We start from the raw sequence: 17,704 nt of genomic DNA, 5'->3' as shown, positions 1-17,704 counted from the left end.
TTATTATGTTATTTATTAATTATAAAAATCTAAGCTATTAAACAGAACTAATATAGATTTTATTCGATTAGATTTTTGATAAAAATTTTAATCCATGCTGGTAAAAAATGTTGATAAAATTTTGTAGTTGTAGATTTTGTTTGATTAGATTTTTAAAAATTTAGCTATTATTTTTTTAATAATAATTTTTTTCTCAGGTACGAATTATTTTAGATTCGGACATATTTTATTTACTTTTTTAAATTAAATTTAATTTGATCGGTCAACAATTTGTTTTGTTTATTAATAATTAATAAATATTAATTAGTTAATTAAAAAAATTTAATGGCAGGTGAATATAATTTTATACACTTTTTTTTGTCAACCATTGGGCCACAACTGGCCGGTCCAGTAGCCAAATTCCTACAACGTAGGAGCCGGGAATCGATCCCGGGTGTGATGGTGCCTTCTACAAGTGTCCTCTTTCACCGGAGCACTCAACTCTTTCTCCCTCAGATCTCCTCCAATTTCTAGATTCAAACACATCAATACAATCTCAAATTCACAGCCTAGAAATTTTCCTTACTCCCCAAAATTAAGAGACATAAAGAATAAAATTATGTGACCTGGGAATGAAAAGTAGAAGGATAAGAAACCCATCATCGTCGGATCTGATGAACATATTCTGGTGGATCGAAGAAGAAGAAATCCACCACAACCGATTGACCATCAATGGGCTATCTGCACAGATTGGTAGAGAGAGCCATGGCTAGGAGCAGCAACACAGTCGGACCATGGTATACACGGCGCCGAAGAAGAAGAAATCAGGCATTCAGCAGAACAGTCGATCCATGGTATCATGACGACGAAGAAGAAGAAATTGAGTAATTGATTAAACACTATGTTTCCTTTTGTTTAGTCCACGCAGGAGTAAAATCATCTGAGCTGTATTAATGTTATAATTTGATAGGGTAGAAATTTTTACTGAGGTGTCAACACATGATTCAAAGTTGAAGCTGAGGTGTCATGCTCTGAAGAGAAACACTTCTTCTTTTATTTTATTGACTAGGTTAGACCCGTGCGATGCTGCGGGATGTTATTCTATACATTTTTAAATACATTTGATGTTTAAAAACTGATTTATATTTCAGTCGGGTAAATTTAATCTTATAATTGGCTTAACTCTACTATATGCTATGTTTTTTTCTCGTATTACTTGTTTTGGGAGATATATTAGTGTATTTTTTGTAGTTTCCAAATCATCTAAATTTATATAGTTTGTGTTGTTGTTACGTTATTATTTGTTTTGTTTCCTTTTGTAAATTACCTTTTTATATATATATATAACAAGTCCACATATGTCAAAGTAAATAGACATATTTTTACTTTAGTTTGGTTTGTGTTATTATTTTAATATTATACTTATGTAGTTATGTTAATGTGTTATGGTTATGGTTATGGTGTTCTTATATGTAAATCTTGAGAGACAGGAACATTTGTTATCACATGCCTAAATTTAAACACTGCAATCATTACTGTGAAAAGAAATCACATAGTAAATGCATGAGCAATAAGATAGACATATGAGAATTTTTGTTTGATAATATATATAACTGTTTACTCTAGTTTATGTATGTTTCACAAAGAGAGTTCATCCTCCAATCACACTTGAGAGGATACTTTAGTTTGGTTCATATCCCTTCTTTTTTTTTTGGTAAAGTTTGGTTCATATCCCTTATATGTATAAGTTTTCTCACAAAAACAAAAAAAATGCTGACATTTTGCGCCCACAAAACTCGAGAAATGATTTCTTTATTTTGATTAGTCACTTATTTTAAATGATGTGTCAACTCTAGGTTTCTCCAAAATGTTGAGATGTCATCACATGAAGTGAAACACATTCTAATTTTATTGTATTGACTAGATTATGATCCGCAGTACACCGCAGGGCAAGTTTTATTTGATTTTTTTTGTTAATGTACTATTTTTAATACTAATTTTGCTTATGTACTTTTTGTTAATTTTAGTGATTTAGTATATAATTCGTGGTATACCGCATATAATCTTAATTAAATCAGTTTGATTTAATATAATCTTATTTGTTTGATATAATCTTAATTAAATCAGTTTGATTCCACATATTTTATTTTTGTGTTGTTAAAATAGTAAAATAAGGATTTAGCCCGTATTGAAGTATCATATTAATGATATTTTATTTTTTAGTATTATCAATTCAATCATGTAATGTCATATAACCCGTCATGTAATATAACTTGTTTGTGTTATTTTGAAAATTTGTAAGTTTAAATATTCATAATTTAAAATTTTTTATTAAATTTAGTTATATCAGTTATAAATTATAAACTTTTATTTTTTTTTAATTTACTATATACGGTAAATTTACTATATATGTATGTTCAACACATACTTTTTATATTAATTGAGTATTATATGTTTGTTTAAAAAAATTCAAATCACAATATATGCAGGAAAAATATACATTTTAATTAACTTTATGTATTATATGATGATTCACTACATTTAAACTTTTAAATAAAAAAAGATGATAGGAGAATAAATTTTTTAATATAGAATAAATCTTTTAAATATCTATATTAACTATAGAATATTATATATATGGATATATAAAATATTTTAATTATGTTTGGTTATAAGGATAGTAGAGAAAATAAACTAAATTTGTTTGAATATGAATATAAGCATTAAATAGCATTTAATGGTAAATGTTTCTATAAACATATTTTTGAGCAAAAACTGCTGCGAAAATACTAGTATAGATACCTCTTAACTAACTCTATATAAGATGGCATATATAATTCCGTGAGAGGTCTTTTTTTTTTCTTTTTTTTTTTCTTTCCAAAACGCAACTTCACATTGTCACAAAGGACAAGTTATTCTTAACAGCCTCGTAGCCACTCTTGCTTCATATTTCTTGTCAGACCAACAATCTGTATAGAGCCTTTAGCTGCAAGTTAAAGTCTAACTAAGTATTGAGGCTAGAGAAAAAGATCTAAAAGTATGAATTCTTCAACAAACGTACATATATTATATTGCATACTAATCACAGAAGCAAACATGCAAACCGTAACAGTTGGACAAAACTCAAAGGACGGCGACTTTTAAGGGTGGTGTAAGCACAACCGTGACATATTCATCCTTCCCCAAGTCTCACCTCCTTCCTTTATTTCCAACGCAATCTCTACGAACCAAAATCTAATTCCATCATATATATACTTACTAAACCGACTCTGATCAGTGCCAGAACTCACCATTTTAGACTACTTGCAAAGCACGAAAAATCTTTTAAAACTCTCAAGGTCAAGGTTTCCAATGCGTCTCCTTTGGATCATACACTCTTGACTCATGAAAATTAACAGTAAACAACATATCATCAACCGCACTACGGTTCTTGCCACAGAGCACTCAAATTATCTACTCCTCCCCATGACTTCAGTTTGGTTTCTTTGGGCTCCTAAAGCATAATTAAAAGCAGTGCTTATATATATAATTAAATGTCGTTATATGTGCAAAGAAGAATATAATAGAAGTAGTATTGATTAAACCGACGAAATAAAGTAGTATTATTTAACTTTAAGTCCACTTATTTTAAAATTAAGCCCGACAAAATTAAATTAAATTTAAGAAAAAAGTGACATGGAAGAAAAAAGACTTATTATAGGTTGAGATATGTTGAATTGTATTATTTGAAATGTTTTTATTGGCTAACAATTTTACTGAGATGTCAAGTTGAGAAGAGCCTCTAAAGTGCTGAGTTGTCAGATGAGGAGAGCGAACACATTCTAGTTTTATTGTATTGATTGATTGATTGATTCTATTTATAACATTGGGCAGAAGACATGGAGCTTTGCGGGTTGATAATTATTTTGTCTCTGAGGATTTTAAAAAGCTAATATATATCTGTGACATAGATATGCCTCCTCGTAAGTTTGTTTGCGGCTGTACATCCAAAAAGGGTCGTGAGTCTGCTCTATTTTTGATTGCTTTGTTCACGATAACTTAAAGAGGCTTTTCGAATTTCTCAGCGGCACCTTCAATGGAGGGACTGAAGCCGGTGATGTCTCTGTCAGAAAATGCACTTAAGCATCTGAGGTCAGAACGTGGGGAATATTTGTGTTTGAGAATTGGTGTCAAACAGGGAAGATGCTCGGGGATGTCTTACACGATGGACTTTGAGAATAGAGCAAACGCAAGACCAGAATGATTCGACCATTGAACACGAAGGATTTACCATAGGTAAACTATGCAGGATCGATCCTTCCATTCCGATATAATAAGGTCTAAGGGTAAGATCAGCAAGTTGGCTGATGAAATATATAGACCCGCCATACTTACAAGATGAATCTTCGTGTTGAAGCATGCATCCTAATAGGAAGAGTTATCGATCGTAGCTGCCGATTTTTGAGCTAGACTTCAAGTCTCTCGTTGTCTTCTGGAGTCTAAAGTGAAAGCTCTGTTTTTTTAAATTGTGAACATTTCTTTTGCAGTTTTGTGATCCGAAGAGCATCATGCTCTGCCTTCTTGGAATGCAGCTTGATTACAGCGATGCTTTGATTGGTGGAGGCTTCTCTTTCCCGAACCCTAACGCTACACAAACCTGTGGATGTGGGAAGTCTTTTGCTACCAAGATGTGAACCAGTTTGACATATTGCAGTAAAAAAAAAATATTAGTCATATTTCATAGAAAACTTTATGGCTGTATGATGCCCAAATATATTTTTTTCTTTTCATTTTGTGATGATCAAACCAAAAATTTAATAATATTCAAATTCATAGAAAATCCAAATTCATAGAAACCCCAATGATAAAAATTTCCTGGTCACTGTTGCAAAAAAAAAACCATTGTTGCATGAACTCCACATCAGGCTCTTCTCTTCTTATTGGATCTGGAGGAGTGCTCATCATTGCCTCTCTATTTTTTGGTGGATTTATCAAAACCACTTGGCTTCTCTTTCTTGTTATCAGATTTGGTGGACTCGATACTTACAAGACCACTTGAAGAGATCTTAGACTTTTGCAAAGCCTTCCTGAGCATCTTGGTCCCCAATAGCAAATTGTTCAAGCAGCTCAAGATCCAACAGTTCTTCTATCTTTGCCCTCATTTGTTCCTTTATTCCCAAACGTTTGAGAGTGTGAATGATGTTTCGACCTTACATGGCAACCAAAACAAAATATAGGCATGCACGGAAACAGAAGTGATTACCTCAACTTCTTTTGCTCCTTCCCTGAGATCTTCATCTACTGATACATTGTGAGGTTCAAGCACTCTCTGCAACCAAAAGCCACCATGAATCATTTCAACCATAAATAAGACATTCATGTATGTACTTATTAATTTCCAAAAATGAGGGAGAATATTATGATCGATCGAGCAAAATTTTGTTAGTTTTCCCCATCTAAACTTTTGTTGGATTCTATCTCTTTTGTTGCAATTTCATTCAGTATAACTTCTTTCCAACCTTCAATAGAAGAGAGTGTATTTGCCCCCTCTCTATCTGCATTTGTCTCTGCAAGTTTATTTATCTCCACATATTTGGTAAAACATAAAGCAGCGGCCCAGATCATCGGAATTTATTTAAGAGTAGATATGGTATACCTCGATGTTCGAGAAATCAGACTACTCTAGCAAGCCTAAACACAGGAGTACAGATGCTTGAACATATGACAGCGAGACAAGGAGCTTCTCTTGAAAATAATGATGAGCTAGAGTTTTGCAGATGTCATAGACCTTCGGAAAGAAAACAAAATAAAAAATTATTACCAAACCAAACGAAAAGACAGAGAATGAAGCTAGAACCTGTGGTTGGTATTTGTCTGAATCTGTAAGCAGAATCTTATCACTGGGTAGTTGTTTAAGCAGACTACATATCTCAATATATTGCTCAAGGAGAATGAGTCATAAATGCATTCCGTACATTTTTCAATAAAATACGTGACTTTCAGAGAGTGAATCTAACCAGATTGAAGTCAACGAAGTTTGGCAACGAAGTCTACCCTCTGAGTCAAACCATATCATAAGGTGAAAGCACACGGGCGAGTTTCTTCAAAAATCCATCTGATGAATTCCCCCAAGAATCAACCTCCAGGAAGTTGATCATATTATCAACACGATAAAACCGCACCAGGAAAAGTTGTCAACCTAAAATAGTACTGCAAAAAAAGTCCAAAGTTGAAGAATTGGCCAAAACATTAAACGAAAAGTGTCATACTCAGAAGATACAGAAACATTCGATTCCACTTAAATAATCAATGAACCTTTATGGAAGGGGACGAAGAAGCCCAGTTCATCCGACTCATCAACTTCAAACGTGTCGTTGCTTAATGTTAATGGTTTCGAAAGCATACATGTGTGCTCGCTCACCAGTCACAGCACTCTGATCCAACCATATATAGAAATTGTGTTAGGAACTAGTAGACAATACAAGAATAACCAATTCAGGAGAATGAGGAGAAACAGATATTCTCAACTAGGATTTGACTGATGTAGAATGGAGCAAATTCTATTAACATTTTCAGCAGCCTTGGTAACTCTGAAGGCTCCACATCCAGTTCATCATCACCTTCTGATATTGAAGCTAGCTGACCCTCAAAGTATCTGCACGTATCAATCAATTATGCATCTGCATGTATTAATCAATTAAGTCGTAATCATGCATTTACCTGGTCAAGAGTTCAACCGCAGCAGACCCATATCCCATCTACATAGAATGTAATCAAGAATTGGTTAGTCTTTCAGGGAAACCTAAAAGATAATAAAAGTGAGCATAGTAAGAAAAAAGTTACCTTCATAGCATTGGGGTGGACTGCTATGCGTACTATACGGGCACCAGAAAGCTTTGCAAAGACAACGTCCCGAAACTGTCCACGGTACTTTCATGGTATTTGATCTTCATGTAGTGAATGACCTTCTTTAAAAAAAAAAAAATACCGCAGATTTCCAAGATATCTGTCCTTACCTGCAAAAAATATCAATTACAATACCAGTTACATCTAGAATCAATCACATAAGAATGCGATGACATGAGATTCATGATTCTACACTCAAAAAGACAAACAATTACAGCAGAGAGATAAACATTAACTATAATGAATATGAACACCCAACACACACAGTAGCAATCTAAAACCACAATGGGTTTAGTACTCATTTGAGTACTAACGCAGGAAGAAGGTGATAAGAACCTTTGTCCATCAGGATGATATAGCAAATGAAGAGCTAGCACTGCACGTGTGAAGTCAAGATAAAGTCAGGATAAGAAGAGAATGTCACGTGTGTGTTGAGCTGGGAGAAGCTGTCATCGTCACGGAATAAAGCTGTTACTGTTAACACTGTTAGTTAACAGTTATATATGAGCACTTGTTAGCTCACGTTTTCTTTATGCGTATTATCTGAATTTGTAGAATCTTCTAGAACTCTTTCTTCCTCATCGTTTAGCTGGTTTCTCTCCTTGAGATTCTTGCTGGTGAGATGGCGTTGCTGCGTTTTCCTTGAACGTTGTACCGTTTATCATTTATTTGAGTGTGGTATTTGTTTGTTTACTAATTCCGTTATCAACTGGTATCAGAGCAAGGTTTTCCTCGGAATCAATGGCGGTGGAAACGAGATCTCAGCTTACCCGAGCTGAGGATGTGGTAGAAACAGGGCGATCGGTGGTTCCTTCGACGGAGGTGACACTGGGGTCTCAGATCGCTCAGGTATTTGAACGTTTAGAAGTTGCGATTGCTGAACAAAATAAAAAACTTGATGACAACATTGCCGATATGTTTGAAATGGTGAAGTTAAGGACTGATCAACAACCTTTACCTCATGGGAAGCAAATCTGTGATGATAGTGAACCGGTAGTATCGGCGACACCGGAACACTTGGTGGAGAAGTCTACCCGTTGCAGAGGAGAAGGATCGGTGTATCGAAGCAAAGGTGAGGGATCAGGATACCAAAACAGCGGAGATAGCTCGGATTTTCAACACCAAGGTGTTGGGGTGGGATATCAAAACAAGGGTGATGAACCGGGTTATCAAAACAGAGGAGAGCTAGGGCTATGGTTATCAAAACAGAGGCGATGGGTATGGCCATCAGAACAGAGGTGAGGATAGAGGTTATCAACATCACTATGCTGGTGTGACTCGAATGGGAAAGGTTGATTGTCCCAGGTTTAATGGAGAGCGAGTTGCGGAGTGGATCCTTAAGGTGGAGGACTTTTTTTCGCTTGATTTCACCCCAGGAGACTTCAAGGTCAAAATGGCTGCGATACACTTTGATGGTGATGCTGCAGATTGGCATCAATCGTTGATGCACTCACCGTTGGGAAGGAATGTGTTGCGTGATTGGCAAGCTTATAAGCTGTTGTTGCAGGAACGCTTTGAAGACGTGTTGGATGATCCTATCGCAGAGCTCAAGCAACTACAAGAGACAAATGGAATTGTTGATTATCACCATCGCTTTGAGCTGATCAGGAACAGGTTGTCACTTTCGGAGGAGTATCTGATGAGAGCTTATTTGGCAGGACTCAGGTTGGATACACAAATGCATATCCGCATGTTTCAACCTCAGTCTGTTCGTCAATGTTTAGTACTTGGTCGGTTGTATGAGAGAGCTCATCCACACCAGAAGGGGAATTCAGGGGGATGGTCATCTGTGAAACAGAGTTCTACCAGTTCTACAGTGAAGAATCAGGGAGTGGTTAAGCAAACTAACCAAGCACCTGTGGGTAACACCGGGGTTCAACCTCCAAAGAACAGAAAGTTCTTGTCACAAGAAGAAATGAGTGAGCGACGTGCTAAAGGTTTGTGTTTCATCTGTGACGAGAAGTATACCCCGGAGCACTATCTTAAGCACAAGAAGACGCAGGTGTTTATGATAGAAGTAGACGAGGAAGTGGAGGAACAAGAATATTATGAAGAGCAAGTTGAGGTAGAGGATGAGAAAGACATGCCTCGAGTGTCAATAAGTGCTGTTTCAGGAGTCTCAGACTACCGTACCATTAAGGTGAGAGGGACGCATGGTAAGAAGGTTTTGTTCATTTTGTTAGATACTGGTTCCACACACAACTTTATGAACCCAAGTACAGCCAAGGCATTGGGTGTGGCAGTACAAGCTACAGGAGGCAAGGGTAGCGGTTGCTGATGGTAGTAAATTGGGAGTACAGGGCAAAGTTTCTCAGTTTAAGTGGTCATTTCAAGGAACAGCGTTTAAAGACGATTTCATGTTGATTCCCTTAGGGGGTTGTGATATGGTGTTGGGAGTGCAATGGTTAGCTCCATTGGGAGATACAATTTGGAACTTTCAACAGAGTCCCCCTCCGTTAAGCCCAAACAATTGAGTGAAGAAGAGACAGCGAAGAAAAAAACAGAAAAACACAAAAAGAATTTCAAAAACAAAAAGCTTCTTTACAATCACACACACTTTAATTATTTTTATTATGCGTCTGTATATCACCTATGAGCTTAGCTCACTGGTATTGGGACTCCTGAGCTGCTCTCATTAGGCAGTGTTTCGATCCTGAGGTAGATAATTCTACCTCTCTTTTTGCCTTGTTTTTAATCGGCCCGGCCCAACAAGTAATTTTTTATTTGGTACTTTTAATTTAACAGTTTGGGTTCTCTATGTTGTAGTATAGTAATTTTTTATTTGATGTACGTTTAACTTGACAGTTTGGGTTCACTATGTTGTATCCTTTAGGGTATAATTTTTTTTGCATGTTTTATTGGCCACTACTACTTCCGTTGACATCACCACCGGCTATCACAGACGCTAGCATCCTTACCACTATCATCGTCATGACCACCACTATTACTACCACTACTATTACCATTTTATCATTGCCGCCCAAACCAAACCACTATTAACTTGATAGATTGAGTTTCCTATGTTATATTCTTTAGGGTATAATTTTTTTTCCATTCAATTAACTCGACAGTTATTGACCACCCATGTTACCAATACTTCCATACTATTTTATTTTGTTCTATACTATTTTATTTGTAATTTTTGTATACAGTAAATTTTCTTTAGAATAAGTTTATGTCAGTTTTCCAAAATTCAAATCATGATATATATAGAAAAAAGAGTTAGTTTTTAAGAAGATTTATAAAAAAAAATTAAATTTATTTGCTGTAAATAAAAAACAGAAATACAAATCAAAAGCGTAAAGGAAAAAAAAATCATAAAACAATTATATTATTTTCTCTCTCCTCACTCTCACGCCAACCTCTCTATCTTTCTCATTTCTTTCTAAACGCGCCTGTAGTTCTGTGTGTCATCTGGGAATAGTTTGGTAAATTCACAGTGTTCTTTGGTCAATAACTTAATTTCCCCAATTAACATGTTATATTCTTTACAATCACACACACTTTAAGTATTTTTATTATGCGTCTGTATATCACTGAGCTTAGATAATTCTACCTCTCTTTTTGCCTTGTTTTTAATCGGCCCGGCTCAACAAGTTTTCTCCCGAGACCTATAAGTATCAATTGTGCTGTTGTAACTACCTCAGGTAATTATAACTAATCGTAAAACTAATCACATCTCATTTGTCATTTAATATTTACTTCTGTCCTTTAATATTTGTTTAACCAAATTGGGATTTTGCGGTTGTAATCTTTGACGCAGTTTCTATGAGCAATATTACACTGTTATTCTTAGTTCCATCATATCAGTAAAAAGTATACAAACCTTTCAAAATAAATGGCGATTGATAACATGATGTTTAAATATTTGTTACTAAAACTAATTTCATTAGTAAAAATATAGGATACTTTTTTCTAACAACCTCGATCGGTATGTACTTTGATTAAAGATGAAATCATCCAATTGTGCACTAGCATCATGCATGTATGTCACACACTGTAGCATTTTCTTATATCTTCCAGGGAAAAATTGTCATAGGATCTCTAGACTCTAAATAACGACATATATATATGGGAGAGTTACTATACTAGGTCGTAAATCGTTGTTTATTACCAGAATGGGGGGTAAGGGGTTATGATTAAAAATCCCAAAATGGTTCTTGGAAAATTGTGTTAGGAAAACAATAATTACCAAACATGCCATCGTAATTAAAAAGCCACGTAGGAAAGAGAGCATTAAAAGAGAGCTGTTTTTGGAGAGAAACTTTCCCGCCAATCCATAAGTCTACCATTGTAGTTACATAGAGTTATATGAGGTTGGTAGAGTTAGCATGTAGATTTATGAATATTATTAGATTTATGGGATAGATTGATGTTGAATGGTGATAGAGATATAGTTTTATGATAGATTTTATAAACTAGGAGAGTTACGCGAGAGAGTTAAAAATAGTTATGGTAGAGTTAGTGAGAACCATAGAGTTTTACGGTAGAGTAAGTCGCAACCGTAGACTTAAATTTAGTGGTGGTAGAGTAAGTAAGAAAAAGATTCTTAGAGTTATGGGTGAATTAGAGATAGATGATAGACTTAATTGTAGTGGTGGTAGAGTTAGATGTCATGATTGAGTTATTTGTCAGACTAATGAGTAGTGACGGTAGACGAAGTATTGCTGATAGAGTTATTGGTGAGAACAAAGTTTGTAAATAATGTTATGATAGAGTTACTGCTTACTAAAATAGTATAAGATTCGTAGACTTAGTGTTTCGTGTGGTGATAGAGTTATTGGATTGTTAGGTGAATCCTAACATATTATTGTAGGTTAAATGGAGTTCCCCAATATTTGAAAAGACATTTTTGCCCTGAAGATAAAAGTGATAGCAGAAAAAAATGTCGTTTGCGTTCCTTAGTCCAACCTATCTAGCCCATTCCAATTACTTAACCTAATTTGTTGAAAAAATGCTGGAGATCCCTTTGTTATGTGGGAAGTGGTTATTTTCTAGCAACCGTTGGTTGTTTAGAGTCGATGTAAGAAGAGGTTGTAGAGTGATAGGACTGAGCAGAGAAATTTCTTATGAGGATTTTATTGAAATGGTGTAAGAGGATTTCAGGTTTGACAGAAGAGTTTGTGAGGTGAAGTTATCATACAAATTAGCATCGAAGAGTGTGCCGTTTTCCTTACCAGAGGAAACCCCGCCGGTGTTTGTTTGTAATGGGCAGCAGTTTCAAGGACTCATACGACAAAGTCAAGCAGAAGGAGTGAGTCGGTTGTGTGTTGAAATCGTCGATTCAAGAGATGAGGAGAAATCTAAAAGTGGGGAATACGATAAAGTGGAGATGGCTACTCGTCATGATAACTATGAAAAGAAGGCGTGTGGGGAAAAACGAGTGGCAGAAGACGAGGAAGAAGGGGAAGATGAAGACAATGATATGAGGTTTGATTGTTTCAATGACCCAGAGGGAGCAAGTTCTGGGGATGAAGAGTATAGTTTTCCTAAGGAAAATGCAGTTGAGGAAACGAAGGATGACAAAGAGGAAATTGTGGAAACAACTAACAAACACAGATTTTTCGTTCCTAAAAGGAATTGTAATTTTTGCAGTCTGTTTGACGAATTAGATATTAGAGATAATGATATAGCGGTTGGTCAAACATATGAATCAAGAAAAGATTTGTTGGTTAGACTGAAGATATTAAGTGTGGTCCAAAAGTTTGACTTCTATGTGCCTGAATCAAGGCCTACTTTGTATATTGTAAAATGTTGGGTTTGTGGTTGTCAGTGGAGGGTGAGAGCTTCAACGATAGGTGATTCTCCAATATTCCATGTTCGGATTTATCAAAGGCAATACAGTTGTTCAGTAACCGAAAGGTCTGCACGGTCTAGGAAAGCAAATAAAATACGTCACTTTAAGTATTTTTATTAAATTCGATCGCGAGAGAAAGAGAGAGAGAGAGGAAAAGAAATAAAATCTTTGCTTTCCAAATTTTTTTTTCCTTTTGTATTATTCTATCATCCAACACAAAATCGACATGTATTGTCTCTTACAACATAATTGGGTATACTATATAAGGGGCTCTCTTAACTTTTTTCTTTTCTTCTGAATTATTTTTTGCTTCAAAACACTAAAAAACTCCTCTGAGGTAGTTACCGCGCATGCGGGCGGGTAATTCTACCTCTCCTGAATCCGGTTTTTCTTCTGGGAATCAGTCGCAAGTTCATGTTGTTTACTCCATCGGTGATCTCTTCCATGGTTGCTAATTCGTCAATTCGTAACCCTAATTGTTTTTTTTCTTTAGAGGTGAAGAAGAAATTAATAGAACAAGATGATATGCTTCTGGGTTATGTATATGTCACCCAAACATTACGGGTCAACCCAGTTACTTAATCGCGTTGTTGGGCAGGGCCAAAATAACAACATCTGATATGGGCTTTTAGGGGGTTAACAGTGGATCAAAGGTAGAAGGGTTGGGTTTTTCTTGGGCCTTTAGAGAGTTTCCAATAATTGTGTTTCTTGTTATCTAATTGTGATGACGTGATAAGTTGATGCATGATATGATTTCAGTTTACATTATGACCACTATGATTTCAGTTTACATTATGATTTCACTATAAAACACTTTACATTATGATTTCAGTTTTAGCTTCTGCAGAAACTGAGTTTCACACAATGAATTTGTTTAAAGGGGGAAGCAAATTCAATAACACTTTCTCTCTAAGAAATCGGATCGAACCTAACAAATAAAAGGGAACTGAAATTTCTTGGAAAACAAGTTAGGGTTTTGCTCAAGAACAATGAAGAATTAGGTTTTTTTGTATTAATTGCTGGATGCCTTACAATGAAGGAGTCTCCCTCTATTTATACTTCGTCTTAGATTACAAAATATATCTACTTTCCTAATCAGATCGGCCGTGATATGGAAAGTTTCTTGTTTCTTGTTAGGTCGGCCGCCGGGCGAACTGGGAGGTCGGCTTCCTATTTATGAGATGTGCTTCTTAATGCTATTGGACCTTCATTCGAAGATAGAATCCACCTCAGGGCTGAACTCCCAGTTTAGATAACCGGTTTCTTTGCGGGTTTAGATTGGTATGCTGGGGGTGCCAATTCCCGCACCAATAGCTTCTTGCTGGTTTCTAACAATCCATTTTGTGTTGAATAGACCTCGACCATAGTGATAACTCGATTCTAACTGTATATATTGAACAAAATTATAACTAGCAGCAAGCTACATTACTCTTGTAACTCTGTATAATCTGCGTTGCATGGCTCTAAATCTCGTCGGATGTAGTAGTTTATTATTAATATCGATGGGCTGTTAAAACCAATATATATATATATATCGATGGGTACCGTCAAAAAAAAAAAATATATATATATATATATATCGATGGGCTTTAAGTATGTAAATTGGTTTTTGGAATCGTAGGTTTTTAGAAGTGTTTGGCGTAAAACGAGAAATGGATTGTAATTAACTAGAATGTTATCCAAAACCATGCTGATTAAGAGTGTGTCAGTGTCCATCAGCATGAAGGTAGGGCTCCGAATTTAATTATAAGCCTGATTATGGATGGGTGATGGGTCATGTACTCTCTTATAGCTATTTTCAGTTTGATATGTTAACAAAGGAAAAAAATATCTAGGGTAGTACACATTAAGTTTTTACGAAAGACTAATAGATTTTTATATATAACTGCTTCAGATATATATATTTTTTTTTATATCGTGAATATCTGCCAATTGCAAAGTCAATGAGTTGGATTTTATATAAATGAACAAAAAAAAATCTTATTAGAAAACTGACTGATATCACCTGCCATAGGTCTAATACAATCAATTAAAATCATATTGACGTTTTCGAAAAATAAGAAAAATTTAATGTCATATGATACAGCGATGTCAAGTTAGGACATGATTACGGTATGACGGTATCATGTCTTAATCCGACACCGTACTGTATATGCCACGTTTCATCTCAAAACAAAGCATTGATAATGCTATTTAGCTCTGGACAAATAAACCGAATTCGATAAAACTGATGTGAACCGATCTGATAAAACCGATTTAGATCGGTTTTGGTTTTACTGTAAATTCGATCGGATTATATTATGATTGTGATTCGGTTTTTGGTTTCAAACCGATCCGAATCGAAATCCGATCGGTTATCCGTCAAACCAAAACACACTTAAAGATAAAGATACATACAATACACCGATACACAATGTTTTGCCTCGACTCGAGTCGATTGTCCTTCTCCTTCTTCTCCTTTAGACTTGTGACAATCCGTCCCGCGAAACCCACTAGCCCACCGCTAGCTGCCCCAATGGACCGTCCGTGGACCCCGCTAGTCCTCCCTGCTAGCCGGCCCAACAGACCCCAAGCTGGCCCTGCAGGGCATCGATCCTAACCCATCATTGTGGAAATCCACATCCACCAGTAGGTTATTGGTGCACAAGGCGTTCCTCGAACCCTGGTCCCCACCCTTTAACAACCTTCCACGGGACAAGCTGTCACTAATTGATCTGCAGGTCAATTGGTGGCAACTTGTCCTGTGGGAAGATTGTTAAAGGGTGGGGACCAGGGTTCGAGGAACGCCTGGTGCACCAATAACCTACTGGTGGATGTGGATTTCCACAGTGATGGGTTAGGATCGATTCCCTGCAGGGCCAGCTTGGATTCTGTTGGGACGGCTAGCAGTGGGCTAGCAGGGTCCACGGACGGTCCGTTGGGGCAGCTAGCGGTGGGCTAGTGGGGTCCGCAGGACAGGTTGTCACATAATGAAACGACCGATCTTTTCTTTTTTTTAAATAAATAATAAATAATAAAATAATAATAATAATAATCTATAACTAGTGGTCCCATACCCACTAGCCACCTAACCACATTCACAATCAACAGCGGAAAATATTACCAACATTCAATAAATATAATAACCAATAATCATAACATTAGCAATATCCAGTATTAATTCCAATCTTAGCTAATGATCCAAAACAACATAATTCAAAGAACCAGCAATCCTAAGCAACATTCTAGGACTCAACTCTAGCCACCTAACAGAAGCTAGACAACCAAGCGAACCACTAGAACATCCTCCTCTTCATTGCCTTGATTCCACGATCACACTTTGCCTTTACCTGCACCACAAACACATATTGCAATGCATGAGTATTTTATAAACACTTAGTAAGGCAATCCTCCCATCTACTGGGCTATACACACAAGCAATAGAGTATCAATAACCAACACACAACAATCAACACACAACAAACAACGAACCAGGACACGACATCGACCGATGCCAACATGCATCGACCGATGCCAAATGGGGAAGCATCGACCGACGCAGAAGCTGCATCGACCGATGCAAGTGTAACTTGCATCGACCAATACCCAATCTGCATCGACCGACGCATGCTCGACGCAAGACGAAAACCCTAAAGTTTTACGCGTCGTCCTCGCACTTGCATCGACCGACGAAAGTTATGCATCGATCGACGTAACGTCGAGCACCGTGATTTCCCCAAAGCTTCTCGCCGGATTTCGTTCCTACAACCACAAAACTCAATCCCAAGCCACAAGAAAGCTTCCTAACGTCCATAGCAACGATCTAACAAGTCTAACAACACAGAACAAGCGGGTTAAAGATTCCTCTAGCTTAGATAAGCCATGGTCATGCACTTACCTTTGCCACAGAAGAATCTGAACCTTAAACCAATAAGAACAAGCCTCTAGGAAGCTCCTACAACGATCCCAGCTACAGATCTCTACAGGAACGCCTCCAATCTCCCAGAATTCTCAAGAACACTCAAGAACAACTTTTTTCTCTTTCTCTTTTCTCAAAAACGGCCACACCCCATGAATGAGACAAAACTCGCATCTAAGGGTTTTCCTTAATCCAAAACGCAGCGTTTGACTTAAGTCAAAACGCACAGAATTGAACATGCATCGACCGATGCACCATCTGCATCGACCGATGCCACTTCCAAACCGGGATTCCGGTTCACGGATGTTACAATTCTCACCCACCAAACTAGATTCGTCCTTGAATCTCGAACAACCATCAGCCAAGGNCCGACACACAACTTTTGCTGACTCAACGCTGGTCTCAACTCTCAACACTAGTTTTTTTTGCTTTATAAAACCCCAAATCCCCAACTTTTGCCGACTCAACGCTGGAAAACCAAGGAGACCTACCTTCGCTTCTGTCAGCCGCATCAAGGAATCAATCACAGGTATGTATGTTCTTCCNTAATGTTGGCTCCTCGTCGGGCCTAAACCCGCATGCCATAATATATATATATATATATAAGGAAGAATCCAAAACTCGTCTTTTGGGTTGCCACCCTACAGCGCGCCCTCGGATCGTCATCTGAAGTCAATATACCAACCATATTCCCAAGCCACAAAGTCTCTGAATATGGCAGTACTAGGAGAACCTAAGTCCTCCAAGAGTCGCGAGCAAACAATTCTGAACACGTCTGAGTCCTATCCCTATCCAGGTTTCCTTCCCGTGGCTCGCGTAAAACATCTCAATGTCCTACCAACCACATATCCCCTCACTGGAATACCTCATGACCACACAAGGATCATAAACATGCCACAAGGGCCGCCATAAAGGCCAAGCAAAATGTCCTAAAGAGGGCCGCCACCAAGGCCAAACAAAATGTCCTAAAGAGGACCGCCACCAAGGCCAAACAAATGTCCTAAAGAGGACCGCCACCAAGGCCAAACAAATGTCCTAAAGAGGATCGTCAAAAGACTCTCTGGCTAAACAACCCGTCACAAAGACCATCTGTCCCGAAGGACCGTCACAAAGACCATCTGTCCCGAAGGACCGTCACAAAGACA

General features: G+C 37.0%; 1 long non-coding RNA gene across 3 annotated transcripts; it reads right to left on the bottom strand.

Annotated features, from left to right (window-relative positions):
* Positions 4,749-6,970, bottom strand: LOC104779735. 3 transcript variants are annotated; one of them, XR_766542.2, is made up of 7 exons: positions 6,802-6,970; positions 6,679-6,716; positions 6,274-6,613; positions 5,976-6,168; positions 5,615-5,746; positions 5,222-5,287; positions 4,749-5,126 (listed from the first exon to the last, which is right to left on the bottom strand). It is a non-coding gene; the product is annotated as an uncharacterized LOC104779735 (long non-coding RNA). The 3 variants fall into 3 exon arrangements; XR_766545.2 differs by lacking the exons at positions 4,749-5,126; positions 5,222-5,287 and adding an exon at positions 5,307-5,525; XR_766544.2 differs by lacking the exons at positions 4,749-5,126; positions 5,222-5,287 and adding an exon at positions 5,307-5,513.

The sequence above is a fragment of the Camelina sativa genome, chromosome 4 (genome assembly GCF_000633955.1).
Source record: "Camelina sativa cultivar DH55 chromosome 4, Cs, whole genome shotgun sequence".
Taxonomy (NCBI): domain Eukaryota; kingdom Viridiplantae; phylum Streptophyta; class Magnoliopsida; order Brassicales; family Brassicaceae; genus Camelina; species Camelina sativa.
Note: the sequence above shows the minus strand (reverse complement) of the source record. Positions and strands in the feature narration are given on the sequence as shown.